The following is a 6000-nucleotide window of genomic DNA, read 5'->3' as shown; positions in this document are numbered from 1 at the left end:
AGCAGCAACCAAGGGGATTCCTGTGCCGCTGTGCAGGAGTCCAGACTCTGGGTCTTGGCTGAACAGGGCAAAGTTCCCGTGTTTGGACAGGCTCAGGGGCTGCCCCAGGAGAGCGCGGGGCTCGGCACGGGGGCGAGCGGGCAGCGGACAAACGGACACAGGAACAAACGGCCCCAGAGCTTCAGTTGCAGCGGCAGCGGCAGCAGCAGTGAAAGTAGTGAAAGAAGCAAGTTTATCGACTCCCTCTCGCTTCGCCTCTCCCTCTCCCACAGTCCCGCACCCTCTCCCGCTCTCCCTTTCCCGGTGTCCCCTCCTCTCCCAGTCTCTCTCTTTCTCCATGCCCGGCCGGGCCATGCCCTCAGACCGCCCCTGGCCCTGGGCGGGGCTGCCCCGTGCCCGGCCCTGGGTGTCCCGCCGCGGTCTCGCCTCCGGCCGGCTCTGGCCATGCTGGCGGTGGCGCTGCTGGGCGGGCATCAGTGCCTGGGGCTGGGGCGGCATCGCCTCCCTTTGGCTTGGCCTGGCCCCAGCCCAGCCCCGGCCCTGGCCCCGGCTCCTCCTGGTGCCTGCGGAGGACACAGGCGGCACGGCCACTCCCGCCGCCTCCGCTGCGGCTTGCCCGGCCCGAGCTCTGCCGCTCGGCAGCGCGGCCGCCGGCCCCGAGCCGCCGCTGTCCCGTTCCCGGGACTGAACGCCTGGGCATGGCCCGCCCAGGGCGCTTGAGGGGCGCTCAGGGGCCCTTGCTGGCCCTGGGCTGAGCGCTGACAGCCGCATCCCGCTGGCAGGGAAGTTGCAGCAGGGCCTGAAGGAGCAAGACAGGCTGGGCTCGCTGCTGGGGCACGGCGACTTTGGCAGCGTCTTCGCAGCCACGCGGCTCTCGGACGGCTCCCCGGTGAGCGGCGGGGCCGGCGGCGGCCGCAGGAGGAGGGGGCGGACAGGGAGGAGGGCGGAGGATGGGTCTGGGCAGGGCGGGCGGCGAGCTGAGCCCGCTGCTGCCCTTGGCTTGCAGGTGGCCATCAAAAGGGTGCCACGGAAGCGCGTCCGGCACTGGGGCGACCTGGTGAGTGAGCGGGGCCAGCAGCAGCAGCCGGGGCTGCCGGGCGAGGATGAGCTGAGCCCCGGCAGGGTGGAAGCCGCCAGGACGCCCCGAGGGAGAGCGGGCGTGGGTCCAGCGCAGGGCGCAGAGCATCCCGGGCTGGCTGAGGGCTCCCCGAGCCCCGGCACGGCATCAGCCCCACTGAGGGCATCGTGCTCCTCCCGCAGCCCGACGGCAGCAGGGCCCCGCTGGAGATCGTGCTGCTGGCCACGGTGTCCACTGGCTTCCCTGGTGTGGTGCAGCTGCTGGAGTGGCTTGAGCTCCCCAACAACATCTTGATGCTGCTGGAGCGCCCGGAGCGGTGTCAGGACCTGCAGCATTTCATTGGGGCACGGGGGTTCCTGCCCGAGGAGGCGGCGCGGGAGCTGTTCCGCCAGGTGCTGGAGGCCGTGCGGCGCTGCACCAGCTGCAGGGTCCTGCACAGGGACATCAAACCAGAGAACATCCTGCTTGACCTGCACACCGGGCAGGCCAAATTGATTGACTTTGGCTGTGGCACTTTGCAGGTGAGCCCACGCAGGGGTGTGCTCCTGGTCCCGGAATCTCATGGCCCAAAATCTCACAGCCCAAGCTGGGTGTGGCAACAGGGATTCTCTCTTTTGCTGCCCTTCATGGCACTGAGATTTCAGCTGAGTTGCTTTTGAGCAGGGATGAGTGGGGAGCCAGCTTCCAGCCCTGCTGGCAGCTTTTGCCCACCACTCTGCCCAGGACTGGGGCTGGGGCAGCCAGCCCAACAAAAACACCCGTGGGTGGAGGTAGCAGAGAGGGGGAACAGGAACCTGTGCCCCAGCCAGTTTGGTGTGCAGGTGAGAAAGGGCTTGGACTGCTCCATTCACCTGGTCTGTTTTGGGTCGATAATGTTTTTTGGGGCAATGCAGGCAGGGATAATGATGGCATGGTTTTTCCCAGCACTGAGTGGGTTCTTCCTTATTATGGTCGGGCCTTGCCAGGGCTTTCACTGGCCTCTTCCAGCACCAGTGGCTTCTTTCCCAACCCCAAGTCTGTACACAAGTCCCAGGTGCTGGTGAGAGGGCAGTGGGTCACCCCGTGTGCCACTGGGGCATCTCCCACACGCCCAGGGATGCTGGGGCCAGGCTCTGGGAGCAGCAGCATCCCCCTGCTGAACTCCATCTGCATTCCATAGGAACACAGTCATACAGCCCCCCGGAATGGACCCACTTTGGCCGGTACTATGGCAAGCCAGCTACCATCTGGTCCCTGGGCATCCTGCTGCACCAGATGGTCTGTGGGGAGCACCCTTTCAGGAGGGGCCAGAACATCAGCTGGGACCATCGGCTCTCGCTGCCACAAGGGCTCTCTCGAGGTGGATCCTCATCTCTGGGAACGGGGGGATTCCCAGTGCTGGGAGACAGCAGCGGGCTCGTGGGCATCCCGCTCTGGCAGCTGCTGAGGAGGTGGCACATGTCCTGCTCTCCTGCTCTCCTCCAAAACAGGGAATTGATGGGAAAGTTTAGGCCCAGCTCTGAGCACATCCAGCATGGCCTGGGCTGAAGCTTCAGCTCCTCTGCCTCCTGTGGCACACCAGCCCAGTGCCCTGTGCGGGGAGCCCCAGCCCCAGAGCACAGCACACAACAATGCTGTCCGGGCTGCAGCAGCTGCCCTGCAGCCCTGGCTTGGCTGTTTGTGGCAAGGGAATGCTCCCTGTGTCCAGCTGTCCCTGCAGGATGGCCCCAGGGCAGACCCCAGCCGGGCTCCCACTGCAGCCGTGGAGCTTGGGGCAGACAGTGCTCCCAGAGCTGAGGTTCCTGGGGAGCACCCAGAGCTGTGCCTTGCACTCTGTTGCCGTGTGTCACAGTGCAGGCTGGCTCGTGCTGTGTGAATGTACCAGCCCTGGTTTGACTGCCAGGGGCCTCGCCCAGTCACATCTCTCCCAGGGCTGCAGCATTTCACCGGCCAGAATCTGACAAGGCTTAGAGATCAGAGCAATGAAATTATCCAGACTGGGTTTCTCAAAGGCCCTTTAGAAGGAAGGGCTTGAGAATAAACGCTCTCTGTTTGCCACATGAACATCAGGGTGAGTGCTCTCTCTGTCTCCAACCCACTCCCCCTCCAGCCAATGTTACAGCCACCCACTCCCTCACACATCCCCCTCGTGCCTTCCCACTGCCGTGTCCTGTCAGGGCTTCCCAGCCCCTCATCCCTTCATGGCCCCAGTCCCTCAGGGGCTGCCCCAGCCCGGCCAAGCTGCCCGGCAGCAGCGCCGCAGCCCCACAGCAGCTCCAGAGGAGCCCCATCCAGAGGCAGCCGGGAGCCCTCAGCAATCCAGCCAGCAGCACGCGGGCAGGAGGACACAGAGGGCGCTTCCTGCCTGGCACAGGGCTTGTGGCCATCTCCAGGCACCGCTCTCACAGGGATCCCCGCAGCTCCGGGCCCTGCCCAGCCGCTCTGTCAACAGCACAAAGGCTTCCACAGAACCACCAAAAGCCAAGGGGCTTCTGGTCATTTTCCCTGCTACACTGCACACCTGGGCAGCTGGCCGAGCCCAGGCACCCTTGTCCCCCTCTTCCCCTAAGCCCTGCAGAGCCTGGGTAGCAAAAGAAAGCTCCTGGGAGTCTGTGTATTATAACAAACTCTATATTCATATACGAAAGAAAAACCAAAAAGAAGAAATGAACAATCTGAAAGAAATGGAAAATTCCCCCTGGCTCAGGCGGTCCCAGCAGACAGAGCCTCTGGGATCAGCTCTCTGCAGAGCTGCAGCAGTGCAGCCAGCTAGCTGAGCGCCGAGAGACGAGGCCGAGTCCTCCATGCCCTGCAGCACTGATCATGCAGCCTCTGGAAGATGGAATATGGCTCACTCTGCAGTGCCTGGAGGCCATGCAATGTTGCAAGTGCCACGTCTGACACGGCACTGCTGGTGTCCTCTGTCAGGTGTTGAAGGGCTGAAAGAGAGAGGGACAGAGCCATGGTCAGATGCCAGATCTGCGGGGAGCCAAGGAGAGCGCCCTGGCAGGGCCATGGCAGCCGGCTCTAGCCATGGCCAGGAGGGAGCAGGCACCAAGGGGACCAGCCCGAAGCTGCTGGCCACAAATGCCCCGGGTGGCCCTGAAATCTCTGTGTGCTCTGCCCACGCCGGCCCTGGTGCGCACAGGGAGCAGAGCCCTCGGCAGCCGGGGCAGGGCTTGCAGCTCCCCCGGCAGCCCCCGCTGGCCTCACTCACCGTTGCAGATGAGCTGGAGTTCTTCCTTCTTCCCCCTCAGGTGCCGCGCGGCCATCCCTGTGAACACAGAGCCTGTGAGGGCGCCAGCGGCACAGGTCCCTGCCAGTGGCGCTGCCGGCGCTGTGGCCACACAGGCTGCTGGCCCGGCAGGGCTCAGCCCGGCCCTTGGCGCACGCTGCCGCCCCAGGGCATGGCTGCCAGAGGGCGGCAGCAGCAATGCCCAGGCCAGCCGGGGCTCCAGGGCGCCGGGCCCGGCCGGCGCTGCCGGGGCAGCAGACGGGGCTGGGGCCGAGCTGAGGCGGGCTGGGCCCGGGAGGGGGCCCGGGCTCGTGGCTCACCCTTGAACCTGATGGCCGCCGCTCTCAGGGACTCCTGTGGGCTCTGCAGGTAGCGCAGGGCCCGGCGTAGGTGCTCGGCCGCTCTGCTGCTGTCCTCTGCCAGCTGGAGAGAGCGGCAGGAGGGAAGGCTTGGCATGGGCTCAGCCCCTGGGCTGGGCACTGCCTGCACCGCCCTCAGGGGGCTTCTCTGGGCTGAGGCTGGGGCTTCCAGGCCCTCCTTACCAGGCACTTGCTCAACTTCCACAGATTCTGGCTCTTCACCAGTCTTTAAAAATCCTTCCTCTTCAGGAACTTGGCCACACAAAGCAGCATTTTCTCAGAAGCCTGGAGAGCAGCAGAGACGCGGAGATGGCCCCACAGCCCAGGGCGCAGGACCCGCGTCCCTGTGCCAAGGCCTGCAGGAGGCTGCAGCCTGGCAGGTGCCAGGCCAGGAGGCAGCCGAGCCCCCTGCCAGGGGGACAGCAGCAGCCCACGAGTCCTCACCTGTGCCACAAGCCGATTGCCATCATGGCAGTGGAAGAAGAGGGGCAGCAGGCTCTGGCGCAGGGGTGTCTTCAGGGCCTTTTTTTCCCTTTCCGGTGGAAGAGTCACCAACGTTCAGAAGAGCAGGATAGAGATTAGCTGAACCTGCCAATTGTTCTGTATGGAAGGAAGAAAAAAAGACCTCAGCATTGCGGCTGCACGGGGCTCAGCTTGGCGCAGGCCTGCAAATGCACAGGACACAGTGTGCGGGCAGCAGCCAGTGGCTGTGGCTGGGGGCAGTGAGCCTTACGTGGTCAAAGAGTGGCAGGAGCGCCTCAAGCAGCTGCAGTGTGATGGGGCCGGGCATCAGCGTGTCGTTGTCCAATAGGATAAAGCTGAGTAGCATGACTGTCATGAAAACTATCTCTCCATCTGCATCCCACAGGAACTGCACAAGACTTTCAGTCAGGCTCCACATTTTTTCGGTCTGTGCAGAACACAAGTTTGTGAAATGCCATCCTGCTGCCGCAGGGCCCAGAGGCCAAAGGCCTGTCTCGAAGCACTGGGGCAGCTGAACTGGGAGGCAGGAGAGCTGGGAGCAGCTACCCCAGCGCCCAAAGCCCTGCCAAGCCCAAGCGACTGCATTGCCCAGCTCAGCCTCAGCCGCTGCCCCTTTCTCACCATGAAGGGCTCCTCAATGAGCTCGAGAAGGGCCCTGAGCGCCAGGCGACGCCTCTCTCTGCACTCGCTGTGCAGCTGCCTTGACAAGATTGGCAGGACTCTGTTAGCACCACGTTGACTCAAGTCCAGGAACTGGAGGACCTGAAAGGCACAGGGCAGTGACAGGGGAGCCGGCTGGCAGGAGCCCAGAGCCGCACAGGCCTGGGCCTGGGCAGCAGCACAGGGCGCGGGCACCGTCCCAGGCA

At 64.5% G+C, this 6000-nt stretch overlaps 1 pseudogene; it reads left to right on the top strand.

Moving 5' to 3' along the window:
- The first annotated feature begins 337 nt into the window (after positions 1-337).
- LOC136570473 (serine/threonine-protein kinase pim-1-like) overlaps positions 338-6000 on the top strand; it is a 50746-nt pseudogene continuing 45083 nt past the window's right edge.

This window comes from Molothrus aeneus, unplaced genomic scaffold (assembly GCF_037042795.1).
Source record: "Molothrus aeneus isolate 106 unplaced genomic scaffold, BPBGC_Maene_1.0 scaffold_34, whole genome shotgun sequence".
Lineage (NCBI taxonomy): Eukaryota > Metazoa > Chordata > Aves > Passeriformes > Icteridae > Molothrus > Molothrus aeneus.
The sequence above is the reverse complement of the archived record's forward strand: the minus strand, read 5'-3'. Positions and strand labels throughout refer to the sequence as shown.